At 43.2% G+C, this 18,349-nt stretch overlaps 1 long non-coding RNA gene across 1 annotated transcript in view; it reads left to right on the top strand.

Annotated features, from left to right (window-relative positions):
* Positions 1–13,018, top strand: part of LOC117693738 (uncharacterized) — a 53,351-nt gene extending 40,333 nt beyond the window's left edge. The window contains exons 3-4 of the long non-coding RNA XR_004604463.2: positions 12,672–12,790; positions 12,905–13,018. This is a non-coding gene — a long non-coding RNA (uncharacterized LOC117693738). The remainder of the gene's footprint in view (positions 1–12,671; positions 12,791–12,904) is intronic.
* The last annotated feature ends 5,331 nt before the right edge of the window (positions 13,019–18,349 follow it).

The raw sequence follows: 18,349 nt of genomic DNA, 5'->3' as shown, positions 1-18,349 counted from the left end.
TTCACATGCATAATTTAGCACAGGGTTTCATAGTGTGTGTGTGTGTGTGTGTGTGTGTGATTTAAAAATGACCTTTAAAAGGGATGGAGTTTCTTTCCCACTCCCCTCTTCCTAAAGAAACATTCACATTGACTTTTATAATCTGTGTTTAATGAATTCAAGAATTAAAGGGAAAATTGAAAAAAAATTTACTCATTCCATAGATGTTATGATTTATGCTCAAATTGTAATGTGGCATTAACTGGCAATAGTCATTTTTACTATAATCATAAAATGTGAGTCAGCTTCTAACATTTGCTAGAAGGTTGGATTTGAATAAAAACAAAACACAATTATCTACTGGCTAATATACATTGGGTCCAAGTTTCTTGAGTATTGAAATGATGATTGAGGTAGAATTGTTTAAAATTCCCAACGACAAGTCATAGCTCATCCAACGTCTTAATGATGGTCACTGACCATAACTAGGGAGATGTACAACATGAGGGAAAGTTCTGGCATTGGTGTTTGTTAATAGTTTTGTTGAGTAGGACAGTTAATCTTGATGGTCAACTTGACAGGGTTTACAGACACCTAGGAGACAAACCGCCAGGCCTATTTGTGAGAGTATTTTCAGAGAAGTTTATTCAGGGAAGACCTGACATGAACATGGGTGTGGCCATCCCATGGACTAGAAGAAGAATATAGGTGGGGTGCCATCATCCATCTCTCTCTGCTTCCTGACTGTGGATACAATGAGACCAGCCACCTGGATGCTCTAGCTGCAGGGCCTTCTCTGTCATGATGGACTGTATCCACTAAGACTGTAAGCCAATTGCATTTGTCAAATGTATAGTCAGAGCCCTGAGAAAAATTAACTAAAGGGTTGGGATATAGCTAACGGACTGTAAAACTTACCCCCTTAAGCTGTGTAATTGACTGGGCTCCAGTGTATATACAATCATATGCATTGCCACCACAGTCAACTTCAGAACATTACATCATCCTCAAAGAAACTTCATACCCCTGGTCACATCATATCCATTTATCCAAGTCCTATCATCCAGGAGTCTATTTTCTGTCTCCATAAATTTTTATGGAATGACTTATTTTAGATATTCATAGACATGGAATCATATAACATTTAGTCTTTTTTTGTTATCCTTGTAGAGATAGCATTGTTTTAGGGGTTCATCCATATTATGTATACTTTATTCTTTTTTATTTCTGAAGAACATTCCACTTTCCATCTGGACTATCTCACATAAAATAATTTGTTTGACATTTATCACTGATGGAGTATTAGCTACTCTCCTTGTTAAAACAATATTTTATGTGCATAGACATCTTGCCTGCATGTATTTCTGTACCACATGTGTGCCTGGCACATCAAAGCCAGAGGAGGGCATCAACTTCCCTGCCACTGGAGTTATAGATTGTTGTAAGCCACCATGTAGGTGCTGGAAACTGAACAGCATCTGGTGCTCTTAACCACTGGGCCATCTCTCCAGTCCCTTAGTTACCTTTCTACTGCTTTGATAAACACCATGAAGAAAAAGCAACTTATCGATGGAAGAGGTTTATTTCACCTTACAGTTTAGAGTACAGCATGACCAGAAGTCAGGGCAGGGCAGGAGCTTCGGACGGGAACCCAGAGGCAGGAGCTGGGGTAGAACATGAAGGAGTGCTGTTTACTGGCTTGCTCCCCATGGCTTCCTCAGCCTCAGCTTTCTTATTCAACCTAGGACCACCTTCCCTGCATGGCACTGCCACAGTGGGTGTGGTCCTCCCCTATCAATCATTAATCAAGAAAAGACACTACAGAGGTGCTTGTAGGTCAACCAGATGGAGGTTTTCTTTGTCTTAGCTTTTGTCAAGTTGACAAACAAAACAAAACCAAAACACAAGCTAGTGTGCATGGGCGGATACTTGTATTGTTCCCAGCTTGGGCTGTTGTGAACTGTGCTGCCATGGGCATTTGGGAAGAACTTTGTGTGACCTATGTTGCCAGGGTACATACCTAGGGGTAGCACTGAAATAGTAGGATAGTAGTAGAATAGTTAAATGGAAGGTTTGTGCCTGTCAATGAAGAGCAACCATCCCAAGAAGCAAAGACAGAAACAACCCGGTTGATCTAGGTTATTCATTAACAATAGGCTTTGATTAGGGAAACTTTGCAGGTATTTAGGTCCTTCCTTTACTTGTAACTTTAAGTTCCAAAGATGTCTGCCTTCTCCAGAATCCCTTGAGGCTCCTCTCTGCCAGAAACCTTAAATGAACCGGCTGGCACCACATAGTGCTGGGTAAATTCTCACGCTGGTGCTGACGTGGCACATACTCTACTGTGGTAACAAGGGTGCCAACAGCCTCAGCGAAGAGGAGACAGACCATATGCTAAGATGTGACCTCTGTGACCATCCTTAAGTCCACAGCGATGAACAAGCAGGTGTTTAATAACTGTAGTTTTCAATTTGTCACAGCGTGGGTTCTGGAAGAGAATCCTAGACCCATAGTGAGAAGATGGCAGATAGAACTGGACCCTTGGAGACAAAGAGAGACACACAGTTAATTCTTGGTCTTTGAGACAGGCCATCTTCCCCATAGGTGGTCTGGAGCCAGCATCCTCTCTCCTCCCTTCCCCCTTCCTGCCTTCTCTTCTCATCTCGGCTGTGCTTTGGTACAAACTACAGCACTTCCTCCCAACCCCAGTCCTGTTCTCCCTCCATTCTTTTTCCTGCTTCTTTCTATCTATGCTAGAGGAAGGAATGGTTTGTTAATCTATTCATTTACAAGCACCTACATGTACCAGAACCACATGGATGCGATGACAGCCAGTTCCTCCAGCCATTTTGACTTAGGAGGGTTTGGGTGGGGATTATGAATTTTCATTTCTAACAAATTTCCAGCTGACCACAATTTGGAGAACACACACATGTATGTATGTATGTATGTATGTATGTATGTATGTATGTATATATGTGGTCAATGTAAGGCTTGCCCTCTCCTCTTTGGCAGTTTCCTTATTGTTACGCTTACTGGAGCCCGATGTTGGACGCCAAACTGTTGCAGCCCGTACTGCCCGTTCCGGTCCGAGGGTCAGGGTCTAGCGAGAGAGAGAGTGGGGATAAAGGGGAAGAGACGCGAAGAATGGAGACAAGACAGAGATTCTGATCAAGTCTCGTTTATTGAAGGGAATTCTGAGCTATTTATAGGCTTTTGCCACGTGCCTTGTAGGCGCGTGGATACCACGTGCCTTGCAGGTGTTGATATGACATAAGCCTTACAGGCATCTATAGCGTGGACAGCACATGCACCGCAATGCCTTGCAGGCTTGGATAGCACATGCGCCTTATAAGCATGTATGGTGTAGATAGCACGTGGACAGCACGTGAACTGCTTTGCCTTGCAGGCGTGACTTCCACGTGCACCTTGCAGCTGGGGCCAGTAAACAGCAACACAAAATATGTGGGATATCAGAGTGTGCTTCAGCTGTTGTAGGCTATTGAAAACCAAGTCTTTCATCAGGGTATATGGTTCCAGATGGCTGCAAAGTTGATCTAGCCGCTTTCTACTAAAGTCGGCTCCCAACACCTTATGTCTCAAGCTCCTTTACATCCTGAGATCGTCAATATGCCTGACTGAGAAGACAGCTCATGAGCATTTGCTGTATCCCCATTGTTTCTGCCCGAGTGCTTACTTACTCCCAAAGCTCATGTGCTGAACTCTGATTCCCGGTGGAATGGTATTTGCAGGCAGGGGATTGAGGGCAGGGGCAGTGTGAACAGGGGCAACCAATAGGGAAGGACACACAGGTGGCTCTCCCACCATTGACTGTGACATCCTAGAAAAAGGCCTTAGCAGGCATGGAATCTGTTGGTGCCCGGAGGCCAGACTTTCAACCTCCTGGACTCTAAGAAGAAAGTATCTGCTTGTGAACTGTTCAGTTTGTGGCCAATTGCACAGAGCTTTCTTTAAGATGTGGAATTCCTCAGGCTGGGGAGATAGCTCAGTAGATAAAGTGTATGCTGTATATGTGTGAGTCAGGACCCCTGTCACCCCTACAAAAGCTGGGTAAAGCAGCATATGCCTGGCATCCAAACTCCGGGGAAGTGGAGAGAGGAGGGACTCTGGGGTTGGCTGAAAGCTAGTCCAGCTGAATCAGTGAGACACTCCATGGCGGACACGCCGACAAGGAGGAGAGCGATTGAGGAAGGCAGCAACATCAACTTCTGGCCCCCGTGTGTACATGCATACACTTGCCTGAATACCTGCACATGCATGAATCGTGCACGCATGCTCGCATGCACACAGCTGCAGCAAATTTTATGGAGACAGGAGAAGTTGGGCAATATTTCTAATGAATGATCCATAGCCCACGCTCTTTTCTACATACCTGGAAAGCTGAGCTAATTATCTTTTGGCTCCTGGCATCTTGCCTATAAGAGATCCAACAAGTGCACTATTACAAGGCATTTAGTGACATAAAAAGAGCAAATTATATAAAGAGAAAAACCCAGTTCCCCACTATGGTAAAGGAATAGTGAAAGGAGTAGACCATCACCATCATAGGTTAAAGTAGTCTTTTCTCAGGAGAACATTCAGGAACCACAGTGTTGGTTCACACCACTTAGCCTTTGGTCCCCATGGCTGACACACTCCTGTTTCCATGTGTCTCTTCTGGCAGTTCAAAGTGTGGCTTAGCCTGGGATCCATTTTCCAGCCACTTGTGACTTCCTTGTTGAGCTCTGAAGGGCAGAGTTTCCCAATGAAGGATTTTAATCATATGGAACATTGTGAGAAGTTTTGTGTTAAGATGCCTGGAGGCCCTTGTGTGCCATATTCTTTAAATACCATTCTTCTAGTTAATTGCCCTGAAAAAAAAAATGGAGCCAGTCATTCAGTATCTCAGTCTGTCCAGGAAATTGTAACAAAACCCTGCAAATCGGGTGCTTTTTAAACAGCAAAAATTATTGCAAAGTTCTGGGGGCTCAGGTGACATATAATTACTTCCCCAAAGCCCCATCCCTCAACCATTGTGTTGTTGGTGGCATTTCAACTTATGAATTTCTGGGGGGAGAGGGAATACAAATATTCGTCTCTAAGGCCATCCTATATAGATTATAAGAGATAATGACATTTTTGTTCTAAATGGAATGCCATCCTTAGAGATGCATCGTCTAACATAAGCAGAGAGATCGTGAGACACTCACTTCAGTTGGGGAGCCTCACTTCCCAGCATCTACTTTCAGCTACCCCTGCAGTGGTACACAGGTAGCCTATGCATGAATTGATGTACTTGGTCCACCTCACTTTGCTTGGATAAGCTAAATGTAGCTTCAGTATCCTCAATACATTATATGGGTGGAAACCAAGACACGCCCCAGGCAGACATACCACCAGTTATACCAGCCACGTGCTGGGGCCTCAAGGACATTGTCCTGATCTGTGGCAGAGCCACATCTTGTACTCATGATCTACTCAGGTCTGGCTCGTTTCTCACTGATCTTTCTGTAGGAATCCCATCTTTCCCCTTCAGCTTGGAGGAATCTTCTTTCATCCAGTAGGACCTGGGAGAGGCAATCCTTTTAACAAATGGCTATCTCCAAAAATATTTACATTGCGATTCATAACAGTAGTAAAATTATAGCTATGAATTAGCAAAGAAAATATTTTTTACAGTCGGGGGTCACCACAACGTAAGGAACTGTAGTAAAGGGTCTCAGCTTTAGGAAGGTTGTAAACCACTGTAAAACTGTGATCCATGCGAGGTTATCCCCTGCTCAGAATCTGCAGCCAATTCTCCAGTTCACAGGGTCTCTTCTATCAACCACAGCTCAGGTCCTATCAGCTCTGCCCAGACCAATCATCTGTAGGGACTATTCTGTCCTCATATCTTGGCACACTTGAGGACATTCAGCCAAATGTCCTCTCCTCATGCAGGTTTTTCTGGCCACTCTTGCCAGACATTATATCACTTTATCCAGTTTTAAAGTTTCCTTCAGAATTTTATCAGTTATAATTTCTCATTCATTAATTCATTTTTAAGGCAGTCTGGACACAGAGCCCAGGCTAGCCTAAAACTTGCCAAGTAGTCCAAGATAGCCTTGAACTTGCAATTCTCTTGCCTCCACATGTGGAGTGCTGGAATTACAGGTATGCTTCCATGACTATCCACATTGCCTACTCTCTTCTTATTTATTTTCCTTTGTATACATCTTCAGGGAAGGGTGGGTCATATATAAAGGATGATATTTTCCCTTGGTCTATGAGAAAATGAATTTAAGCTGAGTAGAAAGATCTGTTAGCAGGGCATCTCTGTTTCCCCAGAACAGTCCAGAGCTTTCTATATAATTAACAGTATCACTTAATTCTTAAAGATGTGGTAGGCCAAGATAGATGGGATGGACACTTTGATAGTTAGTTTTAAATGTCAACTTGCTAGGCAGAAAGTCAAGGTTAGTTTTGCCTGTGGCAATGCCTATAGGGGATTGTGTTGATTGTTAATTGATGTAGGAAGACAAAGTTCACTGTGGGTGTCACCATTCCCTAGTCAGGGTTCCTGAATTAGTAAAGATAGGAGAAAGCTAGATGAAAGTAAGCAGACAGCATTGGTGCATTTGTTTCTCTCCTTACTGTGGATATGACGCTTTAAGTCCCTGCCTCAACTTCTCTACAATAATGGACTGTAATCTCAAATGGTAAGCCAAAGAAAGTCCTCCCTCTTCTAAGTTGCTCTTGGTCATGGTGTTTCATCACAGGAATAGAGGGGAACCTAGGATAGTCACCTTACTAGTGAGTGCGAGGAGTCTGTGTAGGTGCGAAGACCTGCTCTGTCCATTTGAAGATGGGTTGGAGTCCATTGTGGTGGAAGGGAAGTGAACAGAGTGGTGGTGTTAGAGAGGCTGCACTGTGCTAGTTATTATGTGTCTTGTGCATCCTGCTGGAGGAGGAGTTTAGTTCCTCACAGGCAGCACGGGCAATGGTAACAAGCCAATCATGTAACTGGGCAACAAAGAGGATATAGTTTGATTAGTAGCCAGCAAAATAAGTCAAAGCAACATGTACCAAGGCCAGTGGCTAACAAAACAAGTAGGACAGAACCCACCCCCCCACCCTCCCACTGGGAAAACAATGCAGAGACATCTCCTATGCTGGGCCAGAGGGACATGCACAGTGTCAGCCTCACATTGGCTTGACCTGACATATGCCCAGAGAATTAACAAATCTTAATAGAAATTACTAGTGATCTGACTGTCCAGTGGTAGCTTTCCCTTGGGACTCATCCCTCTGGAGACTTTCTCACTTTAAAAAAATTCTCTGTAATAAATTTGCCTTTGCTTTGACACTCCTGTGTTCATGTTTGATATTCCTCACTGAAGTAAGACAAGTAACTGGGAAGACACTGACTCTGAGCCTGTCTCTGGTGACCACTAATTGTCCGGCACCTGAGGTCCCTGGAGCCCCTGAACTGAGCCCATCTGGGCTAAGACAGGTCCCATACACCATCCTTGAAGGTCTGTATCCATGCCGAGCAGAATTATAAGCAGGATGAGTACCCACCTTACATGTTTGTGCTTCTTCAGGTGCTTTACTTCGATGAGCTTTAGGAACTAGGATTTCCTGGTTGGGAATGTTTGTGTCTTAAAAATAATAACTGTGTAAGTTTAAATTTGTACCAACTAATATTAACATTTAAAATGTCAGTACCTCCATTTTGATAACTGCTGGATGACTTTTCCAGGGGAGACATGAACAAATATCTGATGGCCTCAGATGGGGTACCATGACAGATAAAAACAATGATTCCAGTGTAGTGCAGGTTAGTGGACCAATGAGTTTATTCAAAGGTCTCAAAGCCATTTCCCAACTCTGGGCTCTGCTCACATTCACCTCTGACCCACTTTTGAGGTTCAAGATATTGGCCTTGTTATCTCCCCCAGGACTTTCTTGGGTTCTAATTGGAGATTTGGTTCTAGATTTAATCAAGTTCAATGTATTATGTTTTTTTTTCTTTTCTTTTTCTTCTCCTTTTCCTTTTCCATCTTTTTACAAAGGCACCAAATTCCATTTTGCCCCATTCTGCCTAGATAATTTAAACCTACTCCCTTATTAAAAACTCGAGAAGACTGAGATGCAGAAAACTTAGCTCCATCGGTTGATACATTTTGTCTTGAAAGAGTCAAGAATCCTTGCTTTCTAAATCATAATTCAGGGCTTTCATTTCCACTGAGCCATTTCTGTCTTATTGATTTTTTTTCTGATGTTTTCAAATCCTAAGTCGCATTCTTTCTGGTATTTTTGGCCTCTTTCCACATTGCCTGGTTGAAATAGACTCTGATATGCTGGGCCCTCTATTATTTTCCTAGTGGTGATTTGCAGGGTCAGAACCCAAAACTTCTCATTAGATCAGCAGCTGTTTTAGCCTCATCATTTTTCCTGGTCATAAGCGAGAATCAAGAGGCTGTACTGTGCGTGTTGGTTGATCTAGACTGTGCTTTGCTGCCTCTCTCTGGCACAATGACTCTAGGAGAACACTTAAGATATACTCAGAGTTTGACGTATGCTTCTCCATCAACGGTTCCTCCTTCTGGTTCTAGTTTAGCTAAGTAGCCGTCACATGATCATCCACCAGCTTCTCTAGTGAGGGCGTCTGTGGGCAAGATGATTCCCCTTCCGCCCCAAACAGGAAGTAAGCAGCCTTCCTTCCTTCCTTCCTTCTCTGTCGGTTGCGTGCACCTTGGGACCACCTTTCCCACCCATCTTCCGGCAGCCACAGGGTCAGCTGTGGAAAGATTGAGACTCTGGGTAGCATATGCTCTTTCTCTCCTTACTGGGCATCAAGTAACAGTGTGGGCTGTCACCTTCCAGGCATACTTTATGATTTGCTAAAGATGAGTGAGAAGAATTTAGAAAATCCTCTTCTGCCTCAAATACGCCCACGTTCAATCCAGTCCCCGTGTCTCTGTGTGCTTAAAACATTCTATACTGGCTGCCGGAAACTAAATATGGACTGTATTTCTTTACATGTGTGCAGTAATTCTTCCTCCCCCTTCTACTCCATATGCCCTGTCATCTCTGCTCTCTGGTTTAATGTTCATTCTGGCTAAGGAGGATCCTATGAAAACAAAAATATTCATTTATTTGGTCCAATGAACTGACCTACTTACATTTAACATAGTTGCTCACGGTGGCACAGGCCATGGACTGAGGACTTTCTACACATTTTCTTGTTTAACTTCACAAGAACAAATGCTACATATGGAGAAACAGAGGCTAAGACTGGTAGGAGAGAGTGCGGATTTAATCATATCTAGCTAAACAGTGGCTCAGGATTTGGACTCAGGCCCCTCTGCCCCACAAGGCCTAGCCTGGCTCCAATCTTTCCAACATCTGCACCTACCTGGAAGAGAATAGGAAGTTTCTGGATGCTTCCTTATTTGTTTGGAGTCCATTTGTTGCTCTAAGGAGGCCCTAATGCAGATAGCAGGGGCACAGCTTAAACACAACACAGTGAGGGTCAGTTAGCAATGGCAAGAAGAAATGCAGAGTAAGAGAAAGGTGTCTAGGCAGAGGGCATTTTATAACTCAGGGAAATAGCAAAGTTATTTCATCATAAGGCACAACGTAGAACAGGCACAGGGAGAATTGTTTTGACTATCTTAGCTTCATGCTGGGCAAGGCATATATTAAGCAAGGGCATATATTAAACGCATTGTTATCTTTTCTTTGAATTGGAGCATGCCACTATTGCAAAAAAATGCAATAAAAATTCCTCGGCCATCACTCTTCTTCCAGAACTGTTTCCTGGGGTAAAGAGATGGCCCAGAGATGAAGAGCACTGGCTGCTCTTCCAGAGGACCTAGTTTCTAGTCACAGCTGTTTGCAGCTCCAGTCCCAGAGGATCTGATGCAGATGGATGGTGTGCACATGTGCACACAGGCAAGGCATTCAGATAGATGAAATTAATAAACCTTTTCTTAAAAGTAGTGACAAAATGAAAAATATGGCTTCTTACCAGATATCCTTGCTTTGAGGAGGATCAAGAGTTTGACACAAGTAAGATATTGTCTTAAAAGAAAAGGAAAATCTAGTGTCTGAACCAGCAGCATGACTAGCAGCTGGGAAGTGGTTCAAAAATACCAACAGGCCCAGCCAACTGTGGTCTCCCAGAAGCTTTGCATTTAGGCTTCTGATTTAGCTCCTGCTCATGTTTCCCCATGGATTTAGTTGTAGCATGTTCAATGACCTCAGCTCCTTTGTCCAAAATTAATTTGAACTTGAGTTTGTAGTCTGTTTCTGGACTCTGTGACTTAGCCTGTTGATCTGATTCTCTGCTCACCAACACCACATTTCCTGGATCACTCAAGATTGACCAATGAAGTCTTGCCTGCATTCTTGTCTTTCCTTTTGATGGTACCTGTGGTTGAACCCAGGGTCTTGTGCATGTAAAGTATGTGCTCTCACTGCCATGGTCTGTGTGCCCAGCTATAAAGTCTCTCCATTCTAGCAGAGCTGTGACTTCTCCTGCCAACGTTGAAAAACTTGCACTATGAACATTAACTCACTTCCTCTGCCTCTTAGTCTCTTGGGATAAACACTAAACAATAAACACCCAGCCTAGTTTTCTAGTCTACAACCTGAAAAAAAAAAAAAAAGCCTTTCCACAGAGTTTGTTTTCCACAACAAAACCATTTTATCCTCTCTGATACCCATTCCAGTTCCCTCAGCCACTGTCTCAGGCTTTCTATTACTGTGATGAAACACCATGACCAAAGCCAACTTGGAGACTTTACCACTTGTCCATTATGAAGGGAAATAAGGGCAGGAACTCAAGGCAGGAACCTGGAAGCAGGGACCAAAGAGGGGGCCGTGGAAGACTGCTGCTCACTGGCTTTCTCCCCATGGATTGCTCGTCTGTTTTCTTATTTAATCCAGGTTCACTTGCCCAGGGAATATACCACCAACGGTGGATGAGGCACTCCCATACCTTTCTCATACTGATTATTAATCAAGAAAATGCCCTACAGACTTACCTACAGGTAATCCGATGTAGGCATTTTCTCAATTGAGGTTTTCTCTCCCAGATGACCCCAGCCTATGTCAAGTTCACGTAAAAAACTAGCCAGGATAGTCATACTAAAGTCTGGCCTGTGTGTCCTTAGCATAACAATATGCTAGTCTCATCTCACCCTTCATCTTTAGGCCCTGAGGTCAAGATAGCACAACCAAGCAAAAGAACTGGGTGAGAATAAGCCAAAGCCCTTACGTGCCCTTCCTCTTGGAGATTAGGGCCCTCTACTGCCCGTTCCAATGTCTCAAAACTGTGGTCATATTTGGTCTAGTTTAGGACATGTGTAGAGTAGGGTAATGCACTCGGTAACAGTTTTTATGGAAAAGTTTGGGTCTTTCTCTTATTTACAGATACACATATAGAACACACACACACACACACACACACACACACACACGAGTCTATGTATGTAGGAAGCATCGATGTTATTGTAACTAACATTAGCCTAATCCACACAATACGCCATTTCATGTAATAGTTCCCCAGGGATCAAGCACCCATGTTTTTTCCTGTCTTTCCCCTTTCATGTGTGTGTCTTATCTACTTTTCTGAAGAGGCTGCCACTGTTTCGGGCAAGTCATTCTCATACACACAACTGTTTCTCAGGCAGCTAGACTAAATATGTCTGCCCCTCTCTCTTAATAAATATAATGTAGGGTATATTTATATCTCCTACATGCAGAGTGGGTCTTCTCTCCTTCTCTCCTTAGGTACATCTTTAGCGACACACCCTCTTCTTGAACATGCCCAAAGATGTATCTCTGATGGGAACTCTCAACCCAGACAGTTTGCTTCAGCCTTAACAAATTCCAGGGCTCACCCTAGAATCAAAGCTCTGAGAGGGTCAGTGGGATTAATTTAATCGAGATGAGAAGATTACTCTCAACTGGGGAAGCCCCATTCCGTGGGTCCACAGGTCCTTTACTACATAAAAAGCTGAATCCCAGCATTTATCCTTCTCTTGTTTCTTGACTGTGGGTATGATGTCACCAACTGCTTTAAGTTCCTGACACCTTGCCCTCCCTACTTTGATAAAATGTGCCCTTGAGCCATGAGCCCAAACAAACTTTTCTTCCCTTAGGTTGCTTCTCTTTGGGTATTTTTGTCATAGCAACAAGGTAAGTAGCTGTTAGACCCTCTGTGTGGCTGTGTCATGCAGGCTCTCCTTCTGCCTTACTCTTCCTTGCTGTCTTTTTATTTAATTTTAAAGACTACATTTATTTGTGTGTGTGACACACACACACACACACACACGCACACGCACACGCACACGCACACGCACACGCACGCGTGCGCACATGTGCAGGTTAGAAGACCACTTGCAGGAATTGGTTTTCACTCCTTAGAGTTGGAACTCAGGTCACAAAACATGGCGGCAGTGTCTTTACCTGCTGAGCCCTCTCATGGGTGCCATTGCCATGTCCTTTATCCTTGGTTGGGCCTTCGCTCTCCTTCCTTATTTTTCACTCACTCTGTCCATGCTGCCATCCACAGTATTTCCAGTTGCAACTGCTTCTATTATCCGTCCATCCCTACCATCCGTCCAGCGCTTCCGTAGGCTGTTCAGTAGCCAATGAACTGTAGTGTTCCGCTCCTCTAAGAGTCTTTCCTTGCTTCACAGCCCATAGGGAAGGCACGCACGCCCCACCGAAGCTGCAAACACAGATCTTATCTGTGAACTTGCTAAATGGCTACAGCATCATTTTCCACCAAGGCGCCTCCGGATATTACTCATTTGCGGTGAGTAACTGCTCCAGGCTGGATGACTAGTCAATTCAACGGAACCCCATTCCTTCTCTAGCTAATTCTGTGGCCTTGCTCATAATTAAAGCTTAATCCTTTGCTCACTTGCAGGGACTTTCACACATAGATTGCAGAGGTGTTTTCCACGAAGGACTGCTTTTCATTTAGGAGAGGCTGTGGAGGTAGAGACTCGGGGGCTGTGGTGCTCTGCCCTTACAGCGTGGACCACACAGGACACGACGCTGCTAGGGTAATCAATATGCTCTTGCCTAAGTGGGGCCAGGTTGTCACACCCATTTTATTTTCTTCTCAGGGTCCCACTGGGAGACCTTGTTATTTCTGAGGTTCAGAATTGCAGACAGGTGAAAGGCTGTATCAACTGCGTGTAATGGCCACGCTCTGGAGTCTCTTGGGTCAAGAAGAGGAAAGGGGAGAGTGTTTTCAGGTGTCACAGCCTATTTTGTTACTGTGGGGAAGTTCTCATCAGACAGGACTGAAATCTCTCCCCTGGGAATAGCAGCTGTCTCCAACAAATAGCTGCATCAAAGCCACAGAGATCTAAGTCTAATGTTCCAAAGTCCTTTTGGGAAACCACAGAGACGCCAAGGCTTCTCTGAACATAAGATCAGTGTCAACTGTTAGTTTATCTGCTAATGTTCTTGGGCTGTACTGTCCAGCACAGTAGCCAACTACTAGTGAACCTAGCCGACATGAAACTAAATTAAATGAAAATGAAATGAAATTCGAAATTTATGTTAGCCACACTTCAAGTGTGCTGTGTACTAGCTATGTGTATGGCCGAGTGGCTCCCATGTCATGTGTGTAATGGAACTCTGCAGTAGACATGCGTCTGAGCCAAGGGTGTTCTGGGCAGCACTGTTGGCATTACATGTCTGTCCTGTGTTTGGAACCAAAGCTGCAGAGACATCCAGACTCAAGGTGGCTGAGTGGTACAGAAGCATCTTGGGCTGGTTGCCTATTTGATTTTAAATTAATTTTTGGTCATTTTGTCAATCATTTGGCAACACTCAGTTATGCGACACTCCTCTGGTCATTGTGGCACACACGTTTAGAGGCTATGATTCATATCACACAACTTTTCTGTTTCTCTCAGCCAAATAAATGCCTTTTTCCTTGAGGCTCTTTGTTTAATGTGTCCTTTGAGGAGAACATCAGGGGACTGTTTGTTTATATGTTATAGTCAGAAGCTGGTGTGGTAAGCAAGTGTCTGCTGTTTATTTTCTGTTTTTTCTTTACCGTGCTAGTATCTTCTGTGATCCATGTGAGTTATTTTTTGCATATCTTTGCACGGTCCTGTGAATTTCAATTGTGTCGATACGGAAGAGGTAGAGAGTGCAGTCGTTCAAGAGAGGAACCATTGGGGAATGACATAAGGCTCCTAACTGCTCTGTGACATTTTTATTCCTATTTCTTCTCCTGCCTTAGATAAGAGCCTCTGTGCACCAAAAATAGACCACCCGGTTCAGTGTGGCTAAAGCTTCCACAAGATTTTGAATGAAGTTCACTTGAAATGACTTCAGATAGATTGCGGTAGCTATCCCAATGTAAAGTTTATTCTTCATTTCAACTGGAAGCTATGTGTTTGCCTTCCAGAATACTCTGAAGATGAGATTAATTTTTAAAAGCACCAAGTAGCATGAAATAGGAATAAACAGAAATACAATAAAGTGTGGCACATGAAGAAAAATCCCATCTTTATTTTGTTTTATCCATAGGTTTCACAGATTAGTATCTGTCCTTGTGATTTTTGACTGAATTACTTCAAAATATGATCTTCCCTGAGTGACTAATATTTATGTTCTTTCCTTACCCACACCATCCAGAGGTTAGAATCCTGAGAACTTTTTGGAATAATGAATCCAAATATTGTCTTCCAGCTTCACCTTGTCACGACAGCCCTCTCCGGGGATGGCTGAGGTGGGATGGCTCATCACATGACCGTCGACCAAAAACTCATCTTCCATGCCATTCCTTCCAGCAAAGGAAGAGTTTGACTCTTGGTGGTTTTTTTTCCCCCTAAGGTTTAATAAAAGCTCCCAAGCAGTGCTATTATTTTTTACTTGAGATTCAAGACTAATTCATTTTTCTCCTTTATGGCTTTAAACTTTAAAAATGGAAATGTAATTTATGTACAGCGAAATGCACATATTTTTAGTATATGCTTTGATGAGTTTTGACAAACACATACATCATGTAACCCACTATCAAGCAGTAGGGGATTTGTATCTCCTTCGTAAGTTCACTTCACCCTTTCCCAGTCCACACACAATGACTGATCAGGAAAGCTCACCTAGAATTTCATATCCTTTCATATCGCCTGATTCTTCATTTTCTATGAATTTTAATTAAACATTAAAACATTGGACAAAATCCCTTGGCAGGAAGGCTAATTTTAAAAATATAAAGGGAATGACTTGGTGTTTTAGAAGAATCTTTCTAATTTCTGATTGCATGACAATGTGGGTTTTGACAGGTTAGTTAAACTCTCTGAGCCCCAATCACCACTTTCAAAAGACTGCTGAAGTATCACCTTTCTACATTTTTACTATGATAAAGTAAAATAAGCATCATTTGTGTAGTGCTAAAATATCGTCCATTCCTTCTTTTAGAAGAGTATGTTTTTTTCAGCAGACTAACAAGTCAGTTTGGCAATTGTGTGGCCATGTGTTAGCATAGCTATGTGTTACAGTCAGCAGATTATGAGTGTCAATTCTTACGTAGGCAGAGTCCAAATTATTCTTTTATACAATTGTGTGTGTGTGTGTGTGTGTGTGAGAGAGAGAGAGAGAGAGAGAGAGAGAGAGAGAGAGAGAGAGAGAACACTCATTTAATCATTACTGCATCTCCTATGAAAAATATCTTTGGTTGTCTTTTGTAGACCAGGAAACAGAAATGCAATGTGGACTTTAAAAAATTAGACCTGTAGCATTAAAGAGTTCACTTCTAATGAGGTAATACTATGTCCCCAGACAAAGGGGGATCTAGGAAACTTTAGTACACAGGGGAGCTTCCAGCACAACCTGGGTCCCAAATGGAACAGATGTGTGCTTCACTGAAGCGGCCCATGGCCTTCTGCCTCCTATCTGCTGGTGCTTCGCTGAGTTCATTCCTTACTGATTCGTTCACGAATGGGTTGTGCTGTTCTAGCCACTTATGAGACTCCTGTAAGGCAGAAAATAATCTGGGCACTGGGAAGTCAGCAGTGTGTGTGTGTGTGTGTGTGTGTGTGTGTGTGTGTGAGAGAGAGAGAGAGAGAGAGAGAGAGAGAGAGAGAGAGAATATCTCTGCCCCAGTGGAACCAGGAAGATGGACAGAAAACTTAACTATTCTTAACTATTTAATTAATTATTTAATGTTCTGGTCAGTAAGTACTTTGGAGAGAAATGAAAGAGAGAAGTGTAGGTTTCTAGAACATGGTATTTGCCTTTCTATAGATGCTGAAGGAAGATCTTGCTACCCTCTCAATTTGTAGAACTTATAAGTGAAGAAAGACAGGAATGATCCCCACAAATGTGGGAGAAGATAGGAGAGAGGGGCTCTAGCCAGAAAGAACAGGAATTCAGAAGCAGTGGGGCAGTAGGAACGTGAGTATTTTCCAGGAACAGTTGGGAAGCCAGTGAGCTTGGAATAGGTGGAGCCAGAGAAGAGGGCTAGACAAGAGCCATAGTGAGCCAGTCATGGAGTTTGGGTCTTACTGTGAGTGGCATTCAAAGCCACAGGAGGGTTATGAATGGAGAAAGTACATGATTGGATTTGTTATTCTAAAGATTCATTCTGGCTTCTGAAAAGGCCACGTGGAAGCAGGAAGACCAGTTAGCAGACTAACGTAACAGTCTAGGCAAGTGGGCAATGCTGGCTTAGGTGGACTTGGTCATGGTGGGGGCCATGAGAAGTGGTTGGGTTTTTCATGTGACCCACTGGACTTGCTAGCAGATGGGCTGTCATTTGTGAAAGAGTGGTCTAGCATCTGTCAGTGGCTTTCTCGTGAGCTGGTAGGATGGAATCGCCATTGATCAAGATGAAGACAGCAGAAAGAGGAGCCGGCTTGGGAAACAGTGCCAGGAGTCCATGTTTCAGATGAAGTGAGTTAGGGTGAACAGAGATGTTCGATGGACCGACAAATATGTGAGCTGGAGTTTAGGGACAAGAGTTTTCAGAGATGAGGGGAGTTTAAAAGCAGAGCCTTTAGGAGTGGACATGTAGGCAGAGGAAGAGCAGGGAGACACCTGTAGCTGATGAGATGTGACTTAAAATGAAATTGCTGTTGATTATCAGAAGGTTGTTGGAAAGCTTTTATTCTGTTCTTACTGTTGAATATTTCATGCTCTTTCTAGCATGTTCACCTACACATGCCATGCTATGAGGCATCTTCATTTTATCTTTAGGATGAAAACCAGTCCTGTGCACCATTGGCTATGAAGACCTGGTAGATTAACAGGACCAGACTTACAGTTGGTCTCCTAAGCCTTTCAGCTCTTTAGAAGCAAAGGGAAAGGCATGGAGGGTGCCATGAAAACAAAGACTGTTCATGGGCTCTTGGATCTTATCAGTGTGAGGAACTGTTGAAAAAAGTTCTGTCCTCCTGTGAGACAAAAAGATAAGAAGCATGCCAACTGCTTTGCTTTAATCCGTGACCTTGGGAACCTCCTTCATCTTCTAGCCAGAGAAATAACAACTTGACTTTGGTGCCTTTGTGGGTAGGGAAAAATAATCCCCACACTGTCCTAGATCTGATCATATGATCTCCAGGTTGTTTGAAAGAGTCATTCTGTGAATAACAGCAAGATTAGACCAAAGATAACAAGCCTGCAAATGTTTATTTCTTTCCAGTCATTACAGGTGGATAAACAACTCTAAACTTCAGTGAAATAAAACAGACAAATCCTGTTGATAATGAATTTGGATTAGACACAGCAGGGGTGGCTTATCTCACTCCATGATGCCACAGACACCAGAGCAGTAGACAGTGAGAACCAGAATTTTCTGCAGGCTCACTTGCTAGCTAACTAACTCAGTCAACCAGTCATTCACCTGCCTCACCCAGCAGGCATTAGTACAGTTTCTCTCTGTAGGGCTTCTCTATGTGTCTGTATTGCTGGCTTTGCCTATGTACCCTCATATCCTTGCATCAGAGAAAGTGCCTGGCTCTTTATCAGCCCTTTCAAGCAAGCTGACACAAAATAGGAAGAATTAAATTTTTTTCCAAAAAGTTCCAAGCTCATAAAATATTAATATTGACCTCAAAAAATTCATGGAGTTTTCACAGACCAGAGTCTTGCAGTTCTAAAAGTATCATCCTGAGGTTGAATGTCATTGATTGGCTTTATTTTAATCAGCCTCGGAATATTGAAACCTTAGACTATTAGGCAATTGAGTTTCTGCATGTCAGATAACCTGCTGTGCGGAATGTCATATGTTATGTTAACGTGTCACAGGCTACGGTTACTTGGGAAGAGAGAAACTCAATTGAGAAAATGCCTACATCAAATTGCCTGTAGGCATGTCTTTAGAAGGTTTTCTTGATTAATGATTGAT

Source organism: Arvicanthis niloticus, chromosome 21, assembly GCF_011762505.2.
Source record: "Arvicanthis niloticus isolate mArvNil1 chromosome 21, mArvNil1.pat.X, whole genome shotgun sequence".
NCBI classification, from domain to species: domain Eukaryota; kingdom Metazoa; phylum Chordata; class Mammalia; order Rodentia; family Muridae; genus Arvicanthis; species Arvicanthis niloticus.
This window is presented reverse-complemented; position numbering and strand designations above follow the sequence as displayed.